Here is a 26,632-nt window from a genome sequence, read left to right as displayed (position 1 = left end):
AAAGCATTATGCAACTACAAATTAAACCCTGTAATCTTTTGCTTCAGCGGTATTGCTGTCCTCATTTTTACCAGTGAGGAAGTGACTTGCTCAGACTTTGAGGTCGTGTCTGCAGTGCGGCCATGTCCAGAATTCGTGATGCCCAGCCCTGTCCTTCAGAGGCCAAACCTGGGTTTTCCATGATTGTCCCGAAACGTGTTTATCGAGATGATTTCAATAGCTTTGAAACACTTCAGCAAAATTTCCAGGAGATGTGTAGGACTTTCTTCATCCATAGAATCACAGAATGGCCCAGGTTGCAAGGGACCTCTGGAGATCACCTAGTCCAACCTCCCTGCTCAACCAGGGTCACCTAGAGCACATTGCCTAGGACCCTGTCCAGACGGCTTTGGAACATCTCCAAGAACGGAGACTCCACAACCTCCCTGAGCAACCTGTTCCAGTGCTCAGTCACCCTCATAGGGCAGGACCCGGCCAAGCAAGAGTGTCCACATGCCACAAGCCAAGTAGCGCCACCCTGATTAAGGGAGACAATATGCGAGCACCAGAAAACAGGTTTCAATCCCAGCTAATACCGCCAGCTGCCGTGCCCCTGACCACCAGCAGAGATGTGGCCATTTGCCCACCAAGTCTCTTAATACATTTGCAAAAACCAGTAGGCCTAAAATAAATAAATAAACTAGTAAAATGACTATAATTATAAATGCAATTATCATATAAATAATAATAAATTATAGGCAATAAAATATTCAAGGTAAGGACATTTCCAACCGTACACTGTGGGTTCTGTAGTCTATTCTTTGTCTTATCTGCTATTTTGTAGTCTATATAATTTTTACTTTGTAGTCACTGCAATATCAGTGTGCCCATATGTGTTCCCATAAGGGAATGTGATATCAGTAACGATACTGCATCAACCTTTTCTGACAGTATTATTTCCTCTGTTTCTTCAGTAAGAAAAGAAATTGCAGGGAGGGCCTATCTAGACTAAGATTGCTTTCTAAGAAGCGGATCAACAAATATAGCACCAGCATCTGTAGCCCCTCAGCAGATTTTCCCATTAGTGGGTTTAACCCCACCAGCTTTTCACCAGTAGAAAGAGGATGATGTGCAACTTCCCAAGCATCTCACCTCCTCGCAGTCTGGTGTTGCTGGTGCTGCCCCATTTGTTTGTAAAGACAGAGCCAAAACCACTAATAAAGCTTGCATTCAAAAAACTGAATAAAGAAATGGAAACTCTCCATTAAAAAAAAAAAAATCACTTTATAGTCTCTTTGGGCTCTCCTTCTTTTTCTCTTCCTATTTTCCACTTCTGTTGTTGCAATTTTCCTCATTTAATGTGTTTTCCTCAGCCTGGTTTTCATCCTTGTATTGCTACTTTGCTTCTTTAAAATGCTTCCAATGAGATATACTTCTTATCTGACTGATCTCTAATTCTCCTTATTCCTCACCGGTTCCTTTCTCCACCCTCTTTCATATTGGTCCTCCTTCACGTCTCTACCAGCATAGTATTCAAATGCCCTCACTTCTTTATTAAATCACCCTTAAAACACTGCTAAAGGAGCAAAGTTCTGTCGTCACCATTTTGCAGCCCAAGCTGCAAGGCCCCGAGAGACTCAGGCACGGGTTTGCCCCATCTGGTGTTAGACACCAGGTAGTGGGGTGAAAATGAGAGAAATTAGAGAAATCGGAGAAATTACAGAAGGAGTTGAACACTTCCAAAGGGGGATCAGCTTGTCTGAGAGCTCTTGGCCGTTGAAGGTGGATGGGGGCAGCTTCCTTGGGAAATCTGGGTGCCGCATTGAGTGCTGAAACAAAATAGGATGGATCTGAGCATACCCAACCACCTAGAAGACTATGGGTTTTCTCCTACAAAAGAAGAACTCATGAACTCAAGATCCTTCTTTCCCTACTACTTCTCCTCCTACTGTTCTTCCAAACTGACTTGATTTCTCCTTTTTCATCCCTGATGCGGTCATTCCCCTTCGTTATGGACATTGCACACTTTATTTCTGCACCGCTAAGGTCTCTTCCTTCCTCTCTCTGAATTGTTCTTTCATTTTCTCTTCCTTTCTCTGTCTCCTGACAGCTGCTAGGCCAGCAAAGAGCTTACACGCACGCTTGAATCGCAGCATAGCACTGGTTCCTACTAGCAACAGTAGGGGAATAGTCATGGAGCTACAGTCTTGCATCAAAAAATTGGTTAAGAGAACAGAAATGAAAAGCAGAAATAAGTGGCTAATTTTCACTTCGACTAACAGGCTAATATTGGAGCTACTTAAAATGCTGCAGTGTGCTTAGTTTTTAATGTATTTACTAAAAACCTGATTGTGAGACGAGCCATAAAGATACAATTTGCAGGTGAGATTCAGTTTGCTAGAGTCTAGAGAAAAACGGACACTTTTCAAAGGAATCTATGCAAACCAAATAAGCAGGCAACACAGTGGTAGGAAAAGTTGGGAGGAAACTGGGGGGGAACTACTCTTAAACTGCATCTTTCAGGAAAAGGACTGGTACCTCACTGTAGACACATCTGTGAAGAGCTCTGCTCAGTAAGCTATTTGATAGAAGCAAACAAGCAAATCCTTAGGATACACAAAATATAGTATATAGAGGAATCCCATCCAGCTTTTAGTGGAAATTCACAGCTGCATGTCTCTAATCCTGCCTCAAGCAGGGTATTCCAACACTGGAAGAGATTCAGAGACAGCATATGGATCCTTTTAACAATGCTCAGATGAAGACTGCATGATAAAACTCAATTTATTTAAATTAGAGAATAGATAAATAAGAGGGGACATGATAAAAGTGTTTGAAATATTAAATAGTGCAGAAGGGCAAACTGATAGCTTTCGTTCTCCCTGTCTCGTAGCAAAAAAGCCAACATTAAGGCACTAAGACACTTGTATTTGGGGTGGGGGGGGGTCTGTCCAGGACACCTGGTGATGGACCTGGAAGGACAAGGGATGCTACCTATCAAGTCTTCCTCACATCTCTTGGGTTCTTCTGAGGTTGGTGACCACATGCTGGCTTTGGATGTGCCTTTTCATACATTTGAGGAGCTGACAGTGCTCAGTCTGTCCACATTATCCCACCTTTGGGGCTCGCCAAGATTTACTCGCTGCCTTTTATCTCCCCAGCTGAGTATCTTGACACGCTGCTGTAGATGTGTTCTGAGATCTTCATGACTTGTTAATCGAGGTTCCACCACTCCTTTCCGGTGCTTCCACACCTTCCCATTCATTCTCCCCTCAGACCAATCCTAATATTTCTATGATAGTTTTCTACAGCCCCCCCGCCCCTTGCTTCAGACAACGTTCACATTGCGATGAACCACCACGATAAACGCTGTGATCTGTTCCACTACCTTGGCTCTCTGGACTTCACAATGTTTCTTCAGTTCATCTGCGGTCTTCGGTCATTGCAATCATACAGCAAGGACGTACAAAGTAGCATATATTACACTGTTGTGACTGAAATACAAATAGGACAGTTATAGAAGGTAACTAGTACAGCTGTGGCTTTGAGCGATCATCTCTTAAAAACCAGTTTGCTGGTTTTCTAACTTCATACAAAGATTTCTTGCTTAGCGTCAACTTGTCAACGCTTTAGCTTCTCACTGCATTTGTTGCACCTCACTAGTAAGCTTACCCAAGTGATCCCATGTTTGATAGTTTTGACTATATCACCGGGTGAATACTGTATGTGTTTCACCTCTTTGTCTGCACATGAGGCATTACACACACATTTCACTACAGGTGGGGTTCAGTTATTTGATGTGACGCCAGCCAAACTGGATGCAGAGAAACAGTGTATAAGCAACCCTTTCCTGTGTCATATATTTGAGAATCATTAAGTGCCATTTGGTGCCATATACAAGTGGTGATTGCCTCGTTAGGAGCACAAGATTTTTCAAATTGTATTTCAGTAGGACGTATTTGTTACAATTCAATTTTTCACATTGAACCATCAGTACATCATTACCAATCTATTGAGCTTTAATACTGAGTAAGCACTGTGACTGGTAAATCATTTTGGGCAATGCTAAAGCAGTTTGCGCATACATACATTATTTGGCAGTCATCTTTCTTTTATGCATAACATCTTAGCTCACATATCTCTTAATAACGTGGTCCCATTTCATTTCCAGGATTGGAACTTAAATCAACCTGGACATCACATTTTACATAATATATGTTTATGGTGATAGGTATTTTTGTGCTAAGAGCATTACTGAGACAGCCTTCTGTGCTATTTGTCGTCTCAACAGCAAATGGTTCATTTGTGCACAAGCTTTAGGAATGCCAATATTTTTCAGTTTTAATCCTTTTTCTTGCAAAAAATTTACATATTTCTATTGATTTTGCCCATATTTTATGACCCTAATATGACAGTATGAAAGTTTCATTTGATTCCTAAATGTGATACTCCATGTCACTGAACATGATGTGACATCTCCTAATTTAGACAGTTATTGGTTAGAGTTTCTATATCAAGTGAGTTTAAAAGCTCTAGCTCCTCAAAAAGTATCAATTAGGTCTCTCATAATGTCATATCCTATTATACTCAACCCAGTCCTGAGTCCATACTCTAAATATTTCCTTTACCTAGGAGCCATGCTTTCTGCTGGACTTTGCTTTTGAAAAAAAAAAAAATTGAAAAAAAAAATATTTTATGTAATAATAGGTGACCCTGCTACCTTGTTGCCACTGAGGGGAAGTCTTGTATTGCTAAAACCATGGCTTTCATTTTCTCTGGAACGATCTCTGAGTTCAAATGGAAAAAGCCATGATCTAAACATGTCTCGTTCCTGGCTTTCATTTCCACTCTGTTCTGGGATTTTATGTTCAGTTTAACTTTAGTTTGTGGTATCCTCCATTCTTATGTCTCAGGTCACCTAGATGTTCAAGCTCAATTATAGTTCCTCTCAGTTACACTACTTATCAACCAGTCAGAAGAAGGAAAACCTGTCCAGGTCAGGTCATTACTGTTTTTAACCCCCACCTAGCACATTCCACCCAATTCAGAAACTGTGGTCTCAGCACCTTGAGCTGTTAACAATATTCCTGATCCACTGCAACAACCTTCTCTAACCCTCAAAGCAGCAGAGAGGGATGCCATTGTCAATATTTGGAGGCACAGCCACCAAGGGCAACAGTTCCCCACGTTTGAAGCTGGAAATGCCTCCAGGCTGGGGCCATGTCTCCTGCCCTTGCTCTGCTCCAGTTCCTCTCCTGCTTCTGACTTCAGCCCTAGCAGCTGACCTAAAAGGAAAGTTATTAAACGTGCACGAACAATAAAAGGAAAACAACCAAAGTAGAGAAAAACAACGCACACTAGTCAACAACTGCTCATTCTTCCTCTGTGCTACCTACAGTGGATAAAATGGAGAATTTTTTGCTAGTGCTCTATCAGCTTCACTTGTGGCAAGGGCAACCCTTTGCCAGTTGGCACTTTGTTGGTTTGATATGACAAATAATTCACAAAAATATTCAAAAAATAATTTATAACTGCAAACAGTGCTTCCATTTAGCCTGCCAACTGTATTCCTGAAGCACTACTTTTCACTCTTTTGTCTCTCCTTGATGGCTTCCTCTACTTTTTCTTGTATTTCTGACCGCTTCTGGTGCATCGGTTACCCAGGTTAGAATGTGTCCCTCTGCAGAGGTGGCTGGTTGCCTCTAAGACCTAATTAACTGCACGGGATTTCATTGCAGCCAGGAGTTTAGCAGACCCCAAGCAGGCTAAGATATTTTTGAGGATACCAGAGATGCCCAGAACCACTCATAATGGAGGTCAACAATTTGGGGCAGCGGGGAGGATCGTTTTTTCTTCCACCCCATGCAATGCCACTCCCAATTATCAGGCACTGGGAAAGATTTTGTTTCATACCTCTAGGGATGGGGCTACACCCACGAGAAACCGAGTGATCACAGCAGCGGTGGAAGGGCAGCGGAGGTACCAGTGAGGACACGGGACCTGGACACGGTGGGGTCTCTCCTCTTTTCCCTGGCACGCGGGTGGACGGAGGCGAGGAGGAGCAGCGGGAATCTGGTGCCGAGCGCTGTGGGAAGCTGGAGAGCGAACTAGACAGACTGACAGAGCTGTCGAACCGTGGCAACACTCATGCACCTCGTGCAACTACTCATGGGTTTAAAAGTAAGTACTTAAGTGCCTATCAGCTGCACGAGGGCTTTAGCGCTCTTCAAACTAGTGAAACGGATGATACTTCAAAGGCATTAAAAGTAGGTTAAGGAAAGTATTTCAGAGACTGAGTAGATACCTGAATAAAATTGACAGACTTTAAGTGCAGAGGAGTAAACAGAGGGAGTTCTCAGTGGGATCATTTCTATAGGGTTGGCAAAAAGCTCTGTTTTATTCCCTGTTCAGGACTTGGTCTCCCCAGCGCGATGCCAAAAAAGGACGAGTTAGATCAAAAGGACGAGAAGGGAGTTATCATCCCAGTTAGAAATGGATTGAAACAATCAGTTCTTCTTACACAGACCACCTAAAAGCCAACAGCAATCGAGAATCCTGTCTGGAGAGAACGAGAAAAGACTCTTTTCTTCTACATTCAATATTATCCAATTAGCCAAGTACATTACCAGCAGAGTTCGACCTTTTGCTAGAACATGAGATACCGGCTATTGAGAGAGGCAGAAACCTGGCACTGATGCGCAGGTGATCTGACCCAGCACGGCGAAGCTGCGGCAAGCCTTGCTCCCTTAACAGAGCTCAAAGGAGCTTTGTCACCCTCACCTTTTAACCCACAATCACCGAGAAACAACACCTAGTTTCTGATTTTTAACGAGTCCTCTTCAAAGGGCTATGAAGCATATTTAAGTGCATTTTAAAATATTTGGTACTTTGGTGATTAATAATATTTAAGATGACCAACCTCCCCCAAGTATATTTTCCCCACCTCCTTTTTTAGTCTTTTGCTCTGATGAGATAAGGAAATGAGGTTACTTGATTTCCCTTTAGAGTTTATGATCAGCCGCACTATTTTAATAATCTTCACTTAGTTCCACTTTCTGTTTCTTAAATGCTAGTACAATGTGGCAGTGTTTTGGTTGCAGACTCCACAGGGAGAAGTTTCTAATGCCAACAAACGCAATTACTGCGATTTTTTTTATTTGCATTTTTTCCTTTTAAATGTCATGAAATACTTCTACCAACCTGAAGTTTTGTAAGCCTTTTTAAAAGTAATTTAATTTCTGACCTTAAGCTTCCTAATGTTGTGCGTCAAAAGTCAGCTTTTAAAAAACACTCAGAATTAGCTCGAGCAATCTTTTCAGCCTTTAAGAGGGGGATCCACATCATCTGCTCTATCAGCACTAAGCACTATGCCTGGCAGTACATTTTTGCAAGGCTTGGTATTCCCTGTGGTAGTAAATACCTGGCCTTGGCATCCCTGACTTTAAATCAACAGGGATCTGCGTAAGCACAAAGGTCCTCCAAAATCAGGATACCTGCATATAACAAGCAGTATTTCTAATACTTACCACAGCAGTACAACCTCCTTTTTGCAACCAGCTGTGTCATTAACCTGTCCAGCATCAAGAAGAATGGCGTATTTACCCCATTAAAGACAGGAATTAATAATAGTAACAATAATAACTTTAGTTAAGTATATAAATATAAACACATTATTAATCATTAACAGAAATCAGCCCATTAATAAGGCTTCAAAGCTTTCCAGGAGAGGAACCGTAGGAAACTGAGATTTCCTCTATTTTTTAACTTCGGTCTCTCGTTCTCTCTCTTAATCAAACAAAAAAGTGATTGTTTCAGAAAAAAATCCGTGGCTATTTTGTATAGATGTCCCTCTTTTGACACCATCTGGGATCAGATTAAAAGCTGAGATCTGAACCAACATCTCTGCGTCTAATCTCCTGTTGATATTTCTGTAGATTGAGAGGTTAAAAAAAAAAAAAAAAAGATTACCAGGGGCCAGCCAGTTTTTCAGGTCTGAATTATATCGGTACAATCTTAATGACTTTCTTAAGTCAAATGTAAATATGACCCCGGAATGTGGAAGCATACATTTTTGTTCTCGGAGGTCTAATAAAAACACAAAAGCTTTCTGTGTGGTTCGACACGGCATTAGAAATGCTTTGTCACATACCCCCAGATCTGAGGCAGCTCGAGAAGCTGAAATTAAAGTAAGCCGAGCTTCCTGCAGGACATTAAGTGTTTTCCTCCTAATTGTTTACAATTTGCTCTCTGCTGTGCCTGTGCTTGGAGCCGATACCATAAAAAGTCACTGACAAATCCGAAGCGGGCGCTTCGTACCGAGCTGGGAAAGCAGAAGGAGCGCGCGCGGGGGCTTTTCTAGCGACAGGCAATAACTCCGCGGCAAAAGACCCAGCGAAGCTGCTAACTGCATACTTTTGCCCTTGCATCGAGCATAAAATAGGTCATGGCAGAGGGACGCTGTGTCTTTAAGTATTGCCCAGCCTGAGCCGGATTATCATTAGGTTACGTAACCCCACTGATGAGCTGCTTTTCATTAAGGCTTCCCCCAGCAGCAGTGCTGGGAGCAGGCGCCGGCCGCGCAGCCCCCAGCAGCCGTGCTGGTGACGGTTTTCCTCGCAGCGTGCCGCAGCTCTCCTCCAAGCCCCGGAGGCTGCAGCTAGGCCACGGGGCTCGCATGAATTGCCTCGGTGTCTGAAACGTAAAACACCTACTCGACCTTAATGGGGTTATGCATTAATCTCGGCTGAAGTATGTTTGCAAAGCTGTGAAAATAAGAGGTGTTACCTCAATGCGTTAAAAGTGTTCTTCTCTTGGCTCGGAGCTGTATTTCTGAAGTGCGTCCTCAACTGAGCAAAAATCCAGACCTCCTCACTTTTCGGTGGTCTGAAATGCAGGAAATGATGGGGCAACAAACGTAGCGCACCTCCACCTGAGACCTTGGAAGGGGGAAGGAAATTTGAAACGAGATCCATTTCAGTCACATCCTCATGCCCACATCTCCGGATGCTCACAAGCACCCAGCAGTGTCCAAGTGGTCCCTCCCGGTTCAGGCACCAGGATGCTTGTACCCAGGGCTCTGTCCCTTGGGATGAGCCGGAGGACGAGAGCTGCTAGCCCTCAAGCCCTCCTCGAGTCTCCTGGGTTTTCCTTCCACGTTCTGGCTTTTAACATCTTGTAGGAGCAGGAAGCGCTGCTTGGCTTTGTGGACAGACCTCCCCCCTCCGAGTCCTTTCAGGCACACGGGCTCCCTGCAGGCAGACGTGTGCTGCAATGCTGATGACCTGCTGGTCCAGATGCCATCATCAAATGCCACTCTTATCGCCCTTCTCCTGCTGTTTGGTCCTTCCGCTGCTTCCGCACCCCGTGTTCCCCTTCATGCCCCATTCAGACCAACAACCTTCTATCACAGTTCTCTACAAGACAGCGGAGTAAAAGGTTGATGCGTATCCTTCTAGATGAGGGTAAGAGCAGAACCAAAACAAGATAGCTGAACTGCACTGAAGAAAAAAAAGATTGTGCACAACTTTTAATGCTCTACAGCTGATTTTTTAAGGGATAGGGAAGTTAGCAGTAATGGAGGTGCTCAGTCCTCCTGAAGGGCTCAGCACTACACAGAGTCAAGCCCGTATTCAGAAGTTATGTGGAGCTCTAAAGAACCATATTCATATTAAGTGAATGCAATACTATCATCAAAGATTTTATTTATCGCTTTTTACAATGCTGAATTCAGCCAAGAAGCTTTAAGGAACTCCATACTACTAATCTTAACCTCTTAGATTAACGACTGTACCATGGATGCTTGCAATGTACAAGACACTCTTAAAATAATCCGCTTCATAAACCAAAATAAAGCCTGAAAATGCCCTTTAGCCCAAGCAAATTACATGGAACGACAGGCTAAATAGTGACGGTGTAAAACATGGGGTTTATGGCCACGAAGGGGACAACCAGAAGACCTCAGAGCTGTTTCGGCTGGTGATTCCATCACTCCCTTGTTGCTTGACCTCCACTTAAACCTCTAGAACACTGCTGCATATCTGTAAAATGAAGACAATCATATCAGCTACTTTTATAAAGGGCTCAGATTAGAAAGATAAAACAAAAGTAAATTATTTGTCAGTCTAAATCGAATGGAAATTAAAGCTGCTCTCACATAAAGTCTCACCCACTGCAGTCACACTTACATGATGGGAGAGGCCTTTGGATTTAATTCTCTGAAGTTTTGAAATAATTTCATTTTGCTGATGGATTTCATCTTCGCTGTATTTCAGCGAGACATTTAATCTTTCTCATAATACGTTTTGAAGTCTCATTCATTTCAATTGCCACAGCCTGACAGCACTGTAATGTACTTAAAAATGGCATTGTTTATACCTGTATTCCATTTGAAAATGAACTTGCAGATTAAAGTAATAAAAATGGCTTTATTCTTCTCACTGTTAATATCACTGAAAACTTAAAGTGTCCCTATCGCCTGAGATTAGCTCATATATTTCTTTCTTGTGAGGAATTCATGGAGGGGACTATTCTAACATCAAGCTCTACAACTTGGTATTAGCGGTGAAGGCTGAGCATTTTCCGCCTGCATAAAAGTAAAGCGGGCATAGCCTGAGGAGGCAGTGGAGAGCTGGCAGCACAGGAAAACGAAGGGACTTTTACACAGCTTCCTTCCCTTACTGCTGCCACGAAGCGAGCAGGACCAGAAGGAATATATTAGCACTTCCACCTAGATGTGTTGCAACGAAGAGTCATGCAGCAGCATGCAGCGGCAGTCGCTGTTGCCTCAGCCCCTATTAAGTCTGCAATTAAAGGAGAATCAGAAGTATTCCTTTGTTCACTCACAGGCTGTGCGAGTTTTGCACTAGGGAATTTGTTACGGGTGCACGATCTCACAGAGCTACTCTTCTCTGTCTTGTTCCTCTACTGCTTTCCCACTCATGTCCATGTCCTTATAGGCCTGAAATTCTTCTGAAAAAACAAAAATATCAGTGCAGTTACTATTTATCTAGCCAAAGAAGGACAAAACATGCAGCATTTTATACATAAACGCACCTACAGTTAACTATGTTGCAATGAATACAAAATAGGCCAGGAATAACAAAACCCAGCTAATACGCCTGCGATCGAAGTTCTCCAGCCCTATAGCTGACAGGCGAAGGGTTAATTCAAGCTCAGCTTGCCCATCCCCTTCACAGGTGCTCAAGAGATAATGAGGCAGTTATGAAATACATGCCAGGATGTTTTTTCCAGTTGGGAAGCAGGAAACATCAGAGGTAACTGTATGGAACCCAAGAAAGGCGAACGTTTCTGAGTAAGAAAAAATCCAGATCAAACGATTATGTGGGCGACTGCATTGGGTAGGTTTGAGATGTTGTGTGTTTGACTAGGCCTTTTAAGCCCAATTTGCGCGGTTGTAACAAATGCACTCTCAACACCCTGAGGACTAAAGAGCCCCCACGGAGGAAATGGAGCCACCTGAAGCTCTGGTTTATTTTAACTATTCAACCCACTGAGTTGTTTTGCCTCATGACACAGACATGTTTGGGGATTTCACAGTTCCACAGAGAAGATGAATAGCATAACAAGATATAGCCTGAATGCGATAAAATAGTTGAAAGAGCAATTGTTAACTGTTCTCCTGGCGGCGGTTTGTGTGGAAGGGGCAGAAAACGCTGGTGATGAGACCACACAGCAGGTCTCGCTCTGTGTTGGTCTACACGTGTTGGACCACAGGTTGTTCACCGAGCTTCCTCTCAAACATGGTGACCTCCGCTGATCCCGAGACGTATTTTAGACCACTTGACGCCTCGAAGGAGAACAAGGCTCTCGCGAGACCAAGGACGGCCTTGAAGTCTTCCTTGAAGAACCCGACGGGGAACACCGAGCGACTTTGCTAAACGACGGTCGGTCAAGCGGGACGAGGAGATCGGCGAACCTCACGGGGGCCGGTTCGTCCTGGACGGCCGCGGGGGGGGCCAGCCGGCCGGTGCCGTACCAGGCCGAACACCGTGACCCAGGCCGGGTTGGCTCCGCGCACCTCGGCCCCGTGCGCTCGCGCTGAGCAACGCGGTGCGCGGCGGCCGAGGAGAAGGCGGCCGGACGCCCCTCACGCGCAGCCCGGGCGAGCGGCCAGCCCGGACGGGGGGGAAACCCCGCGACGGCCGCCACCGCTCACTCGGGGGCCGAGCAGGGCGAAACGGGCCCCGCTATGGGGGCTCCACAGGCCCGGCCAACCCCCTCTGGTACCAAAATGGCGCCGGAGGGCCCCCTTCCCCCCTCGCCGTGGCGGCCCGGCCTGGCCTCGCCGCTTCGCCGCCGCCCCGGGAGGCCGCGGGAAGGGAGGGGGGGGGGAGGGAGAGAAAATGGCGGCCGCCAGCGGCTGAGGGAGAGGGAGGAGGAGGAGGAGGAGGGATCCGGGTCCGCGGCCTCCTCCGACACCGCCTCCTCGGCCCTCCGTGCCCAGCTCCGCCCCGTCCCGCCGGGAGGGAGAGCGGCGAGCGCGCCGGAGCCCCGCAGCCGAGCCGCGCCGCCGAGGCCAGGAGGGGCCCCGGGTGCCCCGGAGCCGCGCAGCGGGAGCCGGGGCCCCCCGCCGCCACCGCCGCCACCACCTCCTCGGTCGCCGCCGCCGCCGCCTCCTCCTCCTCCTCCTCGGCCGTAGCAACCGCGGCGGCGGGCTGCTGCCAGCCGCCCCCTCCCCCGGGGCCGCCCCCTCCCCGTCTGGCCGCGGGAGTCGCTGTCGCCTTAGCCCCGCCGGAGCTCGGCGGCCTCAGCCCCGCGGCGGCGGCGGGGGGGGGGAGGCCGCAAGCGGCTGTCACCCCGGCCGCGGCGGCAGGTGAGTGGCGCCCGCCGGCGGTGGTGGTGGTGGGGGGGGCGCCCCGCGGAGCCGGGGGGGGGGGGTGTGTCCGTACCGCGGCGGTGGGAGGGGGGGCGCTCGCCTGCGGGGAGGCGCAGCTGTCACGGCGGGGGCGGGCACGGGTTTGGGGAGGGGGGGGAAGACCCGGGGCCGGCCCCCCGCCGCGGGCTGCCATGGCGGCGGGCGGAGAGCGGAGCGGAGCGGGGCGGGGGGGGGGCCGCGTCCTTCCCGCCCTCCCCCCCCTCCCCCCGCCGCGGGCAGCCCGCGGCCCCCTGAGGAGGCGGCGGGGCGCGTCCTTCCCCCCGCGGCGCTGAGGGGGCGGCGGCGCCTCGGCCTGAGGCGGCGGCGGGCAGCCGCGGTGAAGCCCCAGCGCTGCCTTTCCCAAATATTTCCTGCGTGTTCACCTTTTTTTTTTTTTTTTTAAAGTTGATTAAAAAAAGTGTAAAAACAGTTTTTTTTTTTTTTAAACCTCCCCCCCCCCCCAAAAAAAAAAAAAATCTTTCTTTCCCGCCACGCCGGGAGGGAGGAATCGGCCCTGGAGGTGAGGGGGGGGGGGGTGCAAGGCTTGGGGGGGGGGCGCCCACCCTCCCCCGAGGGGGGGGGCCCCTCGTTTTGGGGCGTTTTTCGGTGACAGCTCTTTGTTTGCGTGTCGCGTCTGTGCCTCGGTTGCGTTCGTACACCCGCAGCTCCCCCGCGAGAAAAAAAAATATATTTTATATATATATGTGTATATATATATATATATATATATATTATTTATTTATTTTTTATTATTTGCGTGTGTCCTCCTTGGCGAAAGGCGAGCGAGTTGCGAGCCGGGGTAGTTTCGCGGGCTGAAGAGAGCCGAAGGCGGCGGCGGCGGTGGTGAGGGGATGGGAGAGCGGCTTTTGCGGCGTGATTTGAGGAGGAAACGGCTGGGCGGTTAGGGGAAACGTCTCGTTTTGGGGAGGCGGGGGACGGACGGACGGACTGGGGGCGCGGGGCGGCGGGTTGCGAAGTTGGTGGCGGCCGTCTCCTCGCTGCCAGCGGCCGAGTCCGCGCCCGAAACGTGCCCCGGGCCGAGGGGAGGAGGAGGGTTTCCGTCGTAGGGACTACGGACCGGGTGAATAACGGTGACTGTCGGACGTTGGCGCGGACGGCGGTGGTGGTGGGGTCTAGCCAGGGCGACCTGACGTTTAGCTGAGGCAGATCTGCGGCGGAAAAGCTGCTTCCTTCCGAGGTAGGTTGTTCCACGCGCGAAAACCCTCCAGTTTCCTAGGTGCCTTTTGACCTTTCGGTAGCTGAGAACTGGGTCACCGCTGCCTTTGCCGGGTGACGCCGCTCCCGGTTTTACACCCCGAGAGAGGTGTTTTCAAAGGTAAAGATGTGGAGATGCAGCTCTTCAGGGCTTCCCCCCCCCCCCCCCTTCCTTACCCTGGAAGCTTAATCAGCGTGCAGTAGAGATGGTATTTGCACTACCCAAATATGGCATAGTCAAAAAAGAGTGACACAGCAAAGTATATTATAGCTGGAAATTTGGACCCGCGTGGGTGGTGCTTGCACGTTTTTGGGCCTGTCTGAAGACTTGTGTTCTTCACGTTACCGCTTTTAGGCTGAAAGAGAAGGGGGGGGAAAAAAAAAAAAAAGACCTGGTCTGTGTGGGCTGGCAGTCTGTATGTGTAAATACACGTATGTACGTAGGCATGTGTGTGTGTCTGTATGCATATATATGCCAGTGAAAGGAGTGGTACACCTGTCTGCCGTCTTGCAGCGAGAGCTCCTGTGAGCAAAAAAGGCGTTTTGCGCGCTTGTACAGGGGTGCGCCGTCCTATTGCCCTGTAGGGGCCGCGGTCCTCTGCCTGCGTAGTATTTCGGCAGACTCATAGGCTTGCGCCGTGCCCGCCTTGTGTAGGAGAAGGTGAAAAACGCGTGAGCCGTGGAGCTACGCGTAGTACGTGGTACGTATATAATAATATAGGTAGGCCTCTTGCACAGCAGCAAGGAGAGAAATCGACTAGGAGAAGGTAAGCACGGCGCTACGGACGTGCAGAGAGACTTGGCCAGCGGTGGAGTGTCTGCAGCTACTGCTCCAGCCCTGTTTGGTGAAAATGATTGAAGTTCAAGTTGCCACTTAGAGGGGACAAACAGCTCTTGATGTTAGATAATAAACAGTAGTAACTTTGGCAGTGCTATACCTGGCTCGAAGCCGATGGGCATGATGAAATGTTAAATCTCAACTTATTTGCTCAAGATGGGTATCTGCTGTTTGAAACGTGTTGCCAAACAATATGGCAGCGCAAATCCGTGCTTCCAAAACAAATATCCTTCCTGAGAGCCGAGCGTGGGGTTCGGACGCTCAGGATTAAGGCCTTTACTTGTTATTCACTACGGTTTGACTTCGCTTTTAGTGCTCGTGTTTTCCCCGAGTCTTGCCCTCTGATAACGCTGAAACACATGCTCACAATTGCATGACTAATTCGTATAATTAGTCATACGCATCCACGGTAGATTTATTGGAATAGTATCACTGTCATTCTCACGTTGTGAAAGTCTGGGTTTGGGAAGATGTGCCCTGCGCTGATTTCCTTTGGTCTCTTGGCATGATTACGGGGTGGGTTGCTTACAAATGTTTGAAGCCTTGAAGATTATTAGACTTGCTTAATTATAGAAGCATATTTTCGATGAACAGATCTGCTGGAGATCAGTACCTTGTTGCTTGCTAATCTGAGAGGGTTAATTTGCATGAGCCTTTGCAGGGGTTGTCAGAAATGAAGGTTTGTGAGTGCTACTACTAAAAATACCCTGTCTCCTGCATAAATAGTTTGCCAGTTGAAAAACAGTATATTTTGTATAAGGAAACTATTTATATGACAAGTTCTTCTTGTTTCGCTTGGTTGACGGTGTTTCTTTGAAGCGTGGTTCTTATCTCTTTGATCAAAGCGGTGGAATGAAAAAAATACTTTTTAAAGTTAGATTAAAATCCTGTCTTTAAAGGAAGAAGCAAGGGAGGCTTGGAGTAAGAGGAACCGAGTATTGGAACCGAGTATTCCTAATATTGGAACCGAGTATTCCTGAAAGGGCCGTACGCAGTCTGCGATGTACAGCAGCATGTGGCTACCACATCTACGTACGAGCTTTAATTCCTGGCAGATGCAAACAAGCAGGTTTTTTTTGGTGGTTATGTGTTATTTGTATCGCTGCAGCACCTGGGAATCCTAGTCACGGACCAGGTTTCGGTGGGGTGGGAGCGATGCGAAAAAAGAACCAACGTCGTCTCTGCTTGCAAACAAACTTTCAGCCTAAACATAAGGCAAGAGATAGAGGAGCAGAGGAAGCAACAGGACGGTGCTGGGCAGCAGCTCAGCAGCTTGGCTATTCGGGGCTTTTTTAATAGGTATTGCAGCAAAAGTGCACTTTAAGGTCTGCTAGGAGGCTAACTGTGGCACGAGCCGTAGATCAGGCGGGCAGCCTGCCAAAAGATGGGCAAGAGGAGGTGGCTGCCTGCTGCTGTGCCGGAGCCCGCTGCTCCCCTCCCCGCTGCTGCAGCCGCTTGAGCTAATCCAGCTCGCCTGGGCTGGGGAGGACTCGCAGGAGTCGCTCTGCTGGCAGGTCTGAGGTGTAGCCGCGTACCGCAGAGGCCCGCGGCACGCGTCTGAGAACGGCCGAGGAGTTTTAGCCTCTTCCCCTGGCGTAGCAGGATCCTGGAGTAGGTCTTTTGCCTGTAGCTGGAATACAAAATATTAAGGCTCGCTTGCAGACTGATTCAACGTTTTGCGTGTATAGCATTGCCCGTGGGAGTCAGGCTGTTTGGGAACAGGTTTAAACCGCTGCAGCGCTAGCTGCGTGTAAAGCTGACCATTTAAAACGCTACAGCTTTGGTGTGGGACAAACTTTGAGGTGCTTTAAGGCCTCCGAGGCCTGGTCTAAATATACAGGATGTGTCAGCACCACGCAGTTTACCTGAGCTTCTGTCATTTCCGAAGGAAGAAACTGCTGAACTGGTTTGGAGATGCTTTAAGCCTGAACTAATTTACCTGGTTGGGAATGTAGGTTAGAAACTAGGCTTCGCTTGGCTCTGGGCTAGAGCCAATATGCGCTGCAGGGAAAAGGCAGGCTAAATCGAGTGTTGTGCCGATAATCCTCCAATGCTTTTCCTGCCGTGTCCCCTGCAAGACAGACAGGTTCTCGTGCCGTTGACCCAATTGACTGGGAAGGAATTGTAAACGCGCAAAGAACGAGGGGGATTTTCCCTCAGAGGCCCTTGGGTGAGCGCGGAAAAAGCGAGGACGCGGTTTTGTGAATGGACTTTGCAGGGAGAATCCTTGCCGTTGAGCCAAACGCCTGTCGGACGTGCCACGCAGACAAGGTCGCGTTGCCTAAACTTGGCACGTTTGTAAACCTTTTTAAGTAAATCTGCACATGGATAGCCTTAAATCTGTTTAAACACGCTTACCGGTTTACCTCGCTAAACTGTGGCAAGCTATCCTGGTCGTCATTTATAAAGTGGTGCAAGCGTGTCCCCGCGGAGATTTACCTTGGTTTAGTGCAGCCGGTGCAGGATGGTGAGTTAGAGCGAGGTGCAGTGAACGTGTAAATCACCAGGTCGCTGGTGTGCCTAGTAGTGAACTCCGGAGTATCCACGTTTTGCTGCAAATATGCATAAATTGTCAGTTCCTTGAGCCTGACTGGTGGGAAGGGATCTCGGATGCCTTTGCTCTTTTCTGCAAAGAAAAAAGGTCTTTAAATATTAAAGCCTGTCTTAAACAAATATCAAAAAGTCTTAATCAAGGCTGATCCGGCAACTAGCTATTTCAGCTCGCAAATCATCAAAACATCTGCTTTGAGCTTTTTGTGTTTACTTTGTGTTTATTTTGAATTATCTATCATAGCATGTCCTATGAAGCAAGCTATTTAGCTGAGAACTGGGTTTTCTTGGTTTAGCTTTTTTATGTTTATTTTTTTGCATTTGTAACTTAACACCTAGAATTCAAAGGGTCACTTTTTTGGGTTTGCAGAGTGTGAAGACTTTAAAAATAAAGCCATATGCAAAGCGAGGCAGAAAGTAGGCTCGCCTCTTATATTCTTATGATGTAAAAGTGAACGAGGAAGTGTTTAAAAACCAAACCAGCCCATAGCTTTCCCTGCGTATGTGACATTCGGTTCTTGATTATGAACAGAGGGATAAATTTAGAATCCCCCCCCCCCCCCCCCCGCTACCATGGGATCAAATGATTTTAAATGGTATCAAACAACATCAACATGTGTAGGTGTTGATAATGTTATAGACCTGCTACTATTCTTTTTCCTTCTGGTAATTTGGCATGGGCTCTCTTAGGAAGCTAAGGGCCTGGAGAAGGGAGAGAGGTTCCTACTCACAGCAGAGTGAGCCTCTTTCCAGGAGGTTTAGAGGAGTATTTGATAATATTTCAATGCAAAAAATAAAGGGATAGCGTCGTCTGCCAGAAAAGTGTGGTGTTGAGAGTTTAACACTGAAAACTGAAAGTCTTCTTGTTTTATTCTCTCCTTTCTGATAACATCCCGCAACTCCTGGATCGAAGAAATAGGAGAGAACAGTCCTGAACTTTTCAGACCATTAAACCAGATTCGTGTGTGCATTGTACAAGAAAGCTTGCATCTGGGAATCCTTAACTTTTTTCTTATTTCTTTTAAATACCAAACTTACTGTCTGTCCCCCCCTCTCTTCTTCTCCTCGCCCTACAGCCTGTATTTTCCGCTTCATCGGAGACTTTACATCCAGTTTTTTCAACGTGCTTCAAAGATCTTTGAGTAAGTTGAGCGATGTACTTTTTACTGGAAGTGCTCTTCAGCCTTTGTCTTTGAAGTTTAAAAAAAACAAAAAGTCTGACTAACGTGAAAAGGATTTTGACGCTTGCAACCGGTTATTTTAAATCATACTGGAAAAATTGTGCGTGAAGATAAACAACTCGCTAGGGTTAAACCTGTTGCAGACTGGGATGTGTAAGCTTAATCCCTTCGTCTTTCTTGTGGTTCTTAAACTTGATTGCTGACAATGAGAGTCCTGGGTCTTCTCACTAGCTCTGTAAACAGCTGGCAGTTACGGTACTTGCTTCTTTTTTACAAGCCAAGATTTCTGAGTGGACTTTTAACAGGGAGGTTATGAGTCCACCAGACTCTTTCTTCCATGCTGTGGTTGTGAGTAGCACTCGACTGAAAGGGGAACACCCGGCAAGTATTTTTAATCATGGGAGCTGCTGAGTTGGGATTTAAGGAATGGTAGGTGGATGCTCTGGAGGCACTTAGAGTAGACGCCAGTAGACCATGCTGCGTTCTTGGGTGACTTGTAGGTTCAAATGCAGTAGCGAAACGCTGCGTGCGTAGGACTGTTAGAGTATGAGGCTCAGAGTTTACAATATGTTTATATCTCAACTTAGTGTACAGTTGAGCACAAAGTCCAAATGTGTATTAAAACATAATTAGCGTGAAGCCTAATTTACTGTTGCGTGACTAGTTAGAATTTCTTGGAATGGATTTAGCGTGTAAAACATCTCTGCTGCTGTCTCCAGACGTCATCTGAAGAGTGCTGATTGATGGAATAAGTGAGAGCCCCGGGTGAAGGCTCAGGTAAAGCACCGCATCGTGCAGGCCTCCGTCACCCGCAGTGCAGGAGTAAGCACTTAAACTGGCTCTGCCTTTGGCTGCATGTAACAACTTCTTTTTTTTTTTTCATTAAGATTATGAAAATCCAGCATTTTGGAATATGCTTTCTATATGTTTGCAAGCTTTCTCGGTACTCGATTTCAGCTATAGCCTGTTATCCCAGGAATTATTTTTTTATAAAGGTCCTTTTGAAGCGTTCTCTGTGGAAAAAAATCTTCTATGTGAGTTTTCCTTGTGGGCCTGCAATTGCTTCCCCAAGTTCACATTTTGGTGTAATTGGGCTGCTTTCTGCGTGGAATATCCACTGGACGTGATGGGAGTTGTGGGATCCCAGTGCCTCTGACAACTAGATTAATAGTTACGTCCTTAACCTTTAAAACAGTTTACCCAGGCTTGACAGTTTTGGCATGAAGTTCTGTTTTTTTTTTTTTTTTTGAAGATGCAACAGTGGTAATCTCTTTGAAGGCCTGAAATAAATAAAAAATGCTTTAATGAATTTTAAAATGCCATTGAAAATAGCAGTTGGCCCGAGTTTATACTTTTTGTTGTTGTTGTTGTTGGAAACGGAAACAATGCTGTATATACAAGGCATGCTGTATGGAAAATAACTATCTGGCAAATACAATTTCATCTAGTTTTGCTTTTCAAATTCAGTGAAAATGGGAAAAATAAACTACCTAAATCAGGTTAATTAAATCTGTTTCCATGTGTCACAATGTGATAGTTTTCTGTTCATTTGATGAATGACGTTTAAACACAGCATGACAGAAAAGTACAGTTTGATACTGCAGACGAGAACGAAAACCTAGGAAATTCCATTAAACAAATCAGAAACTATCTAGTTTGTAAAGCTGAACATTCAAAAGTTAGGAAAAACAGATGCAACTGTAATTATAATTGTGTAGCCACATGATATTTTTCCATAGATTCTCTGACTTATTTGCTGTATGGGTTGGACTAACAAAGTGGAACGGATTAAGGTTGCACAGATGATCATAAATCTGTAGCTCTATAATTTTTAGTGCTTGATTTTTGCAACCTACTTAATTTTCTTCTAATATTTTTAGATGATAAGCTTTTCAATGACATTAATTTCTCTATGAACTGAGCATTGCACATGTACTGGCTACTTTTTGTAATGCCACTGCAAGGCAACAAAATATTACTCCAGTTTTTGCTCCCGTTTTTCGGGTGGATAAAGTAGAATCACAGACATTGAGTCATTTGTCCACGTAGCAGGGTGTCAGCGAAGGGTAAAAGGCACTTGACAGGTTATTCTCGAGTACCCAGTGCACTGGACCACAGTGGCTGCGTATGCAGATTTATTAAATTGGATGCAACGTCCCATGAATTTGCCAGCAAAGCTCGAGAGGCTTGGCTCGCGTGGTTTCGCCGTCACCGGCAAGCCGCCCTGATGACAGGCATCTGATGGCTTTCCTTCTGCAGAGCAGAGGTTCCTGGGCTGTGGTATGCATATGCTTCTGGTATGCCGCCCGCCTCACAACGGGACGTGTTGGGAGAAGGTAGTAACTCCCGATGCTGAATATGAGCAAGGTATTGCGGGATCCGGGGTAGGTGGGTCTGGGTCGTGGCAGTCAGAGCTGCCAGCACCTGGGGAGGCTCAGCTTTTTGAAGTTTGCAGGAGTGCTTACACTCCTGATTGAGGATGTAGATGCAAGAGAGCTAGCGGAGGATGGAAGGAGAGAGGGGGACGAGGATGCGCAGCGGGTCCTGATTTGGGAGGCTGAGGTGCCTGGGGAAGATGGGGAGCAAAGGTTTAGCTTTCGGTGGCTGGGAGATTGTGCAGTGTCATCAGGCCGGGTCGGTGGGTTTGCAGGGATGCAAAGAGGGATGATGAGTGTAGGTGTTGTGTCCTAGCTTGTTCAGAGGGAAGTGTGCTTTTGGGTGGGGTGGAGATGGCACTGGGGTCCTCATTCTGGGGCGTGGGGAGGCGGATGGCTAGGTCCTACTGGGGAGAAACCTCATCTAGAGGAAGGCAGGAAGGGGAGAACCTGGCTTGGGAGGCCGGGTTGCCTGTCCGTCCCTAGAAAAGCAAAGATGCGGTGCTGTTGATGGCATCCAAGAAAACGACGGCGTTGGTTCCAGAACGGAGAACAGCCCTGCGTGTCGCTGTGGTTGCTGACTTACTCAGAGGTGTGCGCGTATGGCACTCCATGCAAGGAGAGCTCGGGTTCCTGACTTCTTGCTGTTGCTGCAGAACATACGATTATAGAGATATCACGGGCTTTTTGACAACAGCATTAACTGACTTCTGAAGGCTTTTTGCGGAGATATTTTGAAAAGAAGAAACATGCTTTTACTCTTGGGTTTCCTTTTGGATGCTGGAAAATACCCACACTGAGTAATTCATATATTTCTCATGCAACTGATGAGTTGAAAATAAACTCTTTATGGCTTGTGAAAACAGTTTAAATGAATCTGGTTAAACAAGGCTGAAATTTCATTGCAGAGGTTTAAGGTGTGAGAGAAAATACACAGAACAGCCATTACAAATTAAAAAAACAAAACCAAAAAGAACGACTTAGCCTGGAAATATTTTCTTTCTTCTGTGCTGCCCATCAGTCTGCTGACTGGGGAAACTTTGATACTAAAACTAGCAGAGGTTGCTGCAATTTGGTGTTTGGCAGCTTGGTGCTGTCCGGGCTCTTGCACCGCTTGATCTGCCCCTGGAGTAAATTTGCTTGCCGCACATTTAGGCACCTTTGCGAAGTCCTGCGTGTCAAAACAAAGCCCCTCACTGTCCAGAGACTAGCATGGGCTTTTTCAGCGTGTAAACACCATCTCTGTGGAGTAAGAAAGTATTCCCGTTTCACAGATTGGCACAGGCTTGTCCGGCTTGCCACAGGGAAGTTCAGAAGTCTGGTATTTGACCTCTCTGTTTGCATTTACTTATTGAACAGTTGGTCTACAGCATTTGGCTTTTGGTTTAAACGTTCTAAATCCAATATAGCAATATAATTTTAATTTGTTTACTGAGAAGGTTCTTCAAATAGGCCTCCCAAAGTGTGAGGAATAAGAAACAAATGCCACTTGAAGACAGAGGAGCTGAGTTTGTTTCAAGCTGTTTAAAAGCCTTCGGTTCAGAGATAAGTGCGTATTTTACATCCTGATCGGCAAGTTGTAATGAGATTTAGAGCACTAAATGAGTTCTCTCCTAACCCGCAAAATGATGCATGTGGTTCAGCGCAGAGCTATTGTTCTCATCAGTCCTTGCCAGTGAAATCATTGGGGAAACTGGAATTTATGCTGCAACCTGGATTTAATCAGCAAGCCGTTTCCACCTTCAGAAGAGGTGGCCTTATTGGATACGGGGCGTTTCTCGACGTCCACGAGGGTCTCTGCGCAAGGAGAGGAGCGCTTGTGATCTTGGCAGTGAAGAAGGGGCTCTCTGGACCGTGGAGCACGCGAACGGGCTGTAGGATGAAGTGTTCTCTGTGGCGATGAGTGGAAGTTATGTCTCCCAAGCGCTGGGAAACGCGGAAGGGCTGCCCTCTTTCTCCATCGGTAGCAGATAATGAAAGGGTGCAAACGAGGAGGGGTCATCGCAGAGAACGCAAACATGGAGAGCAGAGTAAGAGCTTTTTTTCCCCCCACGTTGAAGAGGAAAAAGGAGATAGTTTTTAAAAAACTGCTAATGGGGTCCCTGTAATGTGATACGCCAGCGACAGGGTGGTCCTGCACGGGCAAGCTAGGGCGGAAGCATCTGCCTTTTGGGCTTTAACCCAACCCCATCTGAGTTTTTCTTCATGCGATGGCCGAGGTGCCGTAGTAGCTCCTGGGATGGCAGGAGCTGCATCGCTGCTCCAGAGTTGCATTCAGCCGGTACTTGACATTTTTATAATGTGGTCTTGAGGGCAACAGCAGGAGAATGAAATCAAACCGAGTATTTGCATCTAGGGGAAGGTGCTGCAGTACTTTTTAAGGGGATTAGATCGCTTACGTGCAAAGGTCAGACGTCAGTGGCTATGAGTTTGTATCGTCGGGCTCCTCGTCTCAGCCTTCAGCTCTTTCTTCCTCCCCGTTCACGGTGGATTGTCAAAATGGAAGATGGTCTCCCTCTTCTCCTGCCATCAGTTGTGTTTCCAGAAGTGCCCTTCCCCCTCCCCCCCCCCCCCGCTTAATATTGAAACCAAGCTTTGCTCATTCCAGTTTCATTTCCCACTTTATTGTCCAAGGCTACCCCATCTTCAATTCAAGGTCTCTGATAATGTTATGAAAAGTCTTATCTCTGTAAGCTCCTTGAATGCATCACAACTTTTGTATACCTGAGCATTTTGAACCTCGTCCTCATTAAAGAAGGAAAAAAACCTTATCTTTTCTCTCCCCCCCCCCTCCCGAAATGACCTACAAGAATTCTCATATGGGAGAAAATCAGTATGCATTTATTCAGCCGTTCGGAGACACGGCTTTCCAGTGCGCAGGCACAGATTTACTAAAGAAACAGGACTCAACTTGTTGCATTGAAATCGCTAGCTAGTGCTATCTACAGAATTATGTATCTGATTTTTTTTTTTTTTCCCCTCAACTGATGGGGAGAGCTCTTGGACCCAATTTCTAGTACCTATTTCAGTCATTTATGTTTTGAAATGGGATTTATGTTTTGAAAGAGTTACTGCAGCACTATCTGTTAACACAATACGGAAAGGTTCGAACTGACTGTGATGATCGCTGGAGTTCCGACTGAGGATGTGCTGCCATTTGATAAAGAACATTTTATGTTTTACTGGTTCGAATATGGCTCGAGGCCTGATTTTCTTGGCTTATTGAGTAATTTACTGGTCCTTGATTTTTCTCCTATGAGAAATTCACAAGTATCTCACTTCCCTGTATCAGGGATTAATTAGCTGTTTGCAAAACATCTTGAGCCTAACTGCAAAACATTACTGACATAATTTAAAAGAAAGACCTCTCTCTTTAAAGGGAGAAGAGTTCAACTCTTCTCCCCCTTCTCCCGGCCCCAAACTGTTGCAGGACTTGGCCTTACCGTATGATCCGTCATCCCGTGGATGAAGACTCGAATGAATTTCTTCTCGCTGTGAATGCATCCTTCTGAAGGATCTGTGTTGTACTTGTATTTCAAGAACAGGCAGACCACCCCCCCCCCCCCCCCCAGAATATTTCTAAACGTTAGTGACAACTTTAATGTGTTTCGTATATTGTATATTTTAGGACTGGAGTTCTCCATAAAGATCTATTGCTTGTTGGAGAGAAGAGCGTCTGTGTGTAAAATATTGTCTTCACCCTCACTTTGCACTCGCAACTGCTCCTGCTGAGCTTCTAAGATAGACTTGAAAAGGCATCTTGGCTTGCGTTATGGGTTAACCCAAATAAACGTTTAGTAAGTAAAAGCAATAATTAGTATTTATAATAAGGTAGTGACAGTCAACCTGAATTAGCCCAAGCTCCCATTGTGCCTGGAACACAGGAACAAACAAATAAGCTGCTTTGGGGAGGGACTGCCACGATCCAAGTACGTTTGTCATTTCTTACCTTCTGTCTGACATATTTTGTAACCTAATATTTAGTGCACTCCTCTCTTTTTTTTTTTTTTTTTTTAAGAGTCACACGGGTTAATATGTAATAATATCTGCAGTCTGTGTTTTGCTTCCCTTGATCCCTGTTGGGGTGATATACCTACGCTCTGTTTATGTTCTGTCTTCAACTGTCTTTAAATTCTCATAATACGTGTTGCAAGTAGTGACATAAAACTTGCAACACGTATTATTAGAATTTAAAGAAATTAAGAACTTCTATGGACCGTAGTCTTGTTTACTGCTAGCGTGACTGTGACGAAGGATTTTCAAACTGGAAGTATATCAGCAGTTTTCATAGGCACAGTGTTGAATTAGACATTTGAACAATGATCTAATATGTGTTTACAGTAGACAATTTTAGGGAAAATGGCAGATGAAGAAAGCTTAATTTATAGCTGTGTTTAAAAAAAAGCCTCCTGTTTTCTCTAGCATATAGAATTTTTCCCTCTCAGTTGTTTTTCAGTACTAGTTGCACTTTCCCATTAGAACAAGTAAGTTCTGGGCTGTAGGTCTTATGCAGCAGCAACAGTTTACTGAACGTTTTGGGGAAATAATATTTCAATATTTAGACCTGTGCTATGAAAATTACTTGGCGTGAGCTGTGTTGCACATTAGACCCTTACTAAAGCCAACCAGGAGCTAGACAAGTAGTGCAGTCACTGTATCCCCGTCATTGTAAAATATGGCATTTTTTGTGTTTATATTTTAATATGGACTTGTTCGGTTACTACTTAGCCACTTCTTTAATATATGCCGCATAAGTAGCGGGAAGTATTTTAATAGTCAACTGGAGCATCATTAACTATTTTTCATGTGCGCCTAATTTATTGAAGCTGGTGGTGTGTGTTAAACATCCATTCATCTATAGCCTGTTCCAGATGAGTAATTTATGTTCATGGCATAATGCTCTAAATATTTAAGAATGTACGTAAAAACTATTACTTAAAAATAACGTTGCTACCTTTTCAGTGGAGAAATGCCAGAATTGTTGGCTCCGCTCTGGCGCTGCTTTGGTGCCTGTAAACGCTGTTATGCAATAATATACTGTTTTTATTGCATCAGGACACTTGTCTTATTCAGAGGAAAGGACTGATGATGGTGCTTGAGTATCGGTCAGTGGCTCAGTTTTGTTTCCTCCCCTCCTCCGTCACTGTATGGTCTCATACTCGAGTTGTTGCACTGAATTTGAAATTGTATGAATTGCTCCATTGTCTTTTCCATAGTCCTCCCGGTGATGGTATTTGAGCTTCACAATCCCTAAATTCATGTGAATTTGTCTTTAGTACCTCTTGTGAGATAGGCAAGTACTGTAATACCTGTTTTATAGACTAAAGGCCCTGGGAGTTGAAGGCCAGCTCCAGAAATTCAACTGCAGATGTTTTTTTGGTTCTTAGCTTGATAGTCTCTCAGGGGTGGTTAAAGAGGTATTTATTTTTGGGTTTTTTTCCCCCCCCCCCTCAGGATATTCCTTCAACCAAAACAAAAAATCCGAACCGACTTCAGAGGTACAAGCTCCAGCCACCAAACCTGAAAATATTTTTCTTAAGGAGCTCAGTTACAGAAGAGTGTTTGAAAAGGTGTTACGGTGGAGACGCTTCATCCATTTAAGTATGGTTGCTTCCTAAAA

At 46.0% G+C, this 26,632-nt stretch overlaps 1 protein-coding gene and 2 long non-coding RNA genes across 12 annotated transcripts in view; 1 reads left to right on the top strand and 2 right to left on the bottom strand.

The window, feature by feature from the left end:
* Positions 1-2,715: 2,715 nt before the first annotated feature.
* Positions 2,716-9,380, bottom strand: LOC138066657 (uncharacterized). Its single transcript, XR_011139941.1, has 4 exons — positions 8,764-9,380; positions 7,506-7,549; positions 5,893-6,538; positions 2,716-3,473 (listed from the first exon to the last, which is right to left on the bottom strand). It is a non-coding gene; the product is annotated as an uncharacterized lncRNA (long non-coding RNA).
* An 80-nt stretch (positions 9,381-9,460) lies between these two features.
* Positions 9,461-12,489, bottom strand: LOC104152732 (uncharacterized). 2 transcript variants are annotated; one of them, XR_696040.2, is made up of 3 exons: positions 11,032-12,489; positions 10,822-10,947; positions 9,461-10,016 (listed from the first exon to the last, which is right to left on the bottom strand). It is a non-coding gene; the product is annotated as an uncharacterized lncRNA (long non-coding RNA). The 2 variants fall into 2 exon arrangements; XR_696042.2 differs by having other exon boundaries at positions 9,463-10,016; positions 11,036-12,489.
* A 188-nt stretch (positions 12,490-12,677) lies between these two features.
* The window catches only part of NCOA1 (nuclear receptor coactivator 1), a 177,635-nt gene continuing 163,680 nt past the window's right edge, over positions 12,678-26,632 (top strand). For 8 of the 9 annotated variants that reach the window (XM_068936750.1, XM_068936749.1, XM_068936754.1 and 5 more), the window contains exon 1: positions 12,678-12,811. The gene's annotated coding sequence lies outside the window, so the exon portion shown is untranslated. Of the gene's footprint in view, positions 12,812-13,920; positions 14,052-26,632 lie in introns of those variants that run through there. The other variant, XM_068936741.1, reaches the window with a different exon arrangement.

Source organism: Struthio camelus, chromosome 3 (genome assembly GCF_040807025.1).
Source record: "Struthio camelus isolate bStrCam1 chromosome 3, bStrCam1.hap1, whole genome shotgun sequence".
Lineage (NCBI taxonomy): Eukaryota > Metazoa > Chordata > Aves > Struthioniformes > Struthionidae > Struthio > Struthio camelus.
This window is presented reverse-complemented; position numbering and strand designations above follow the sequence as displayed.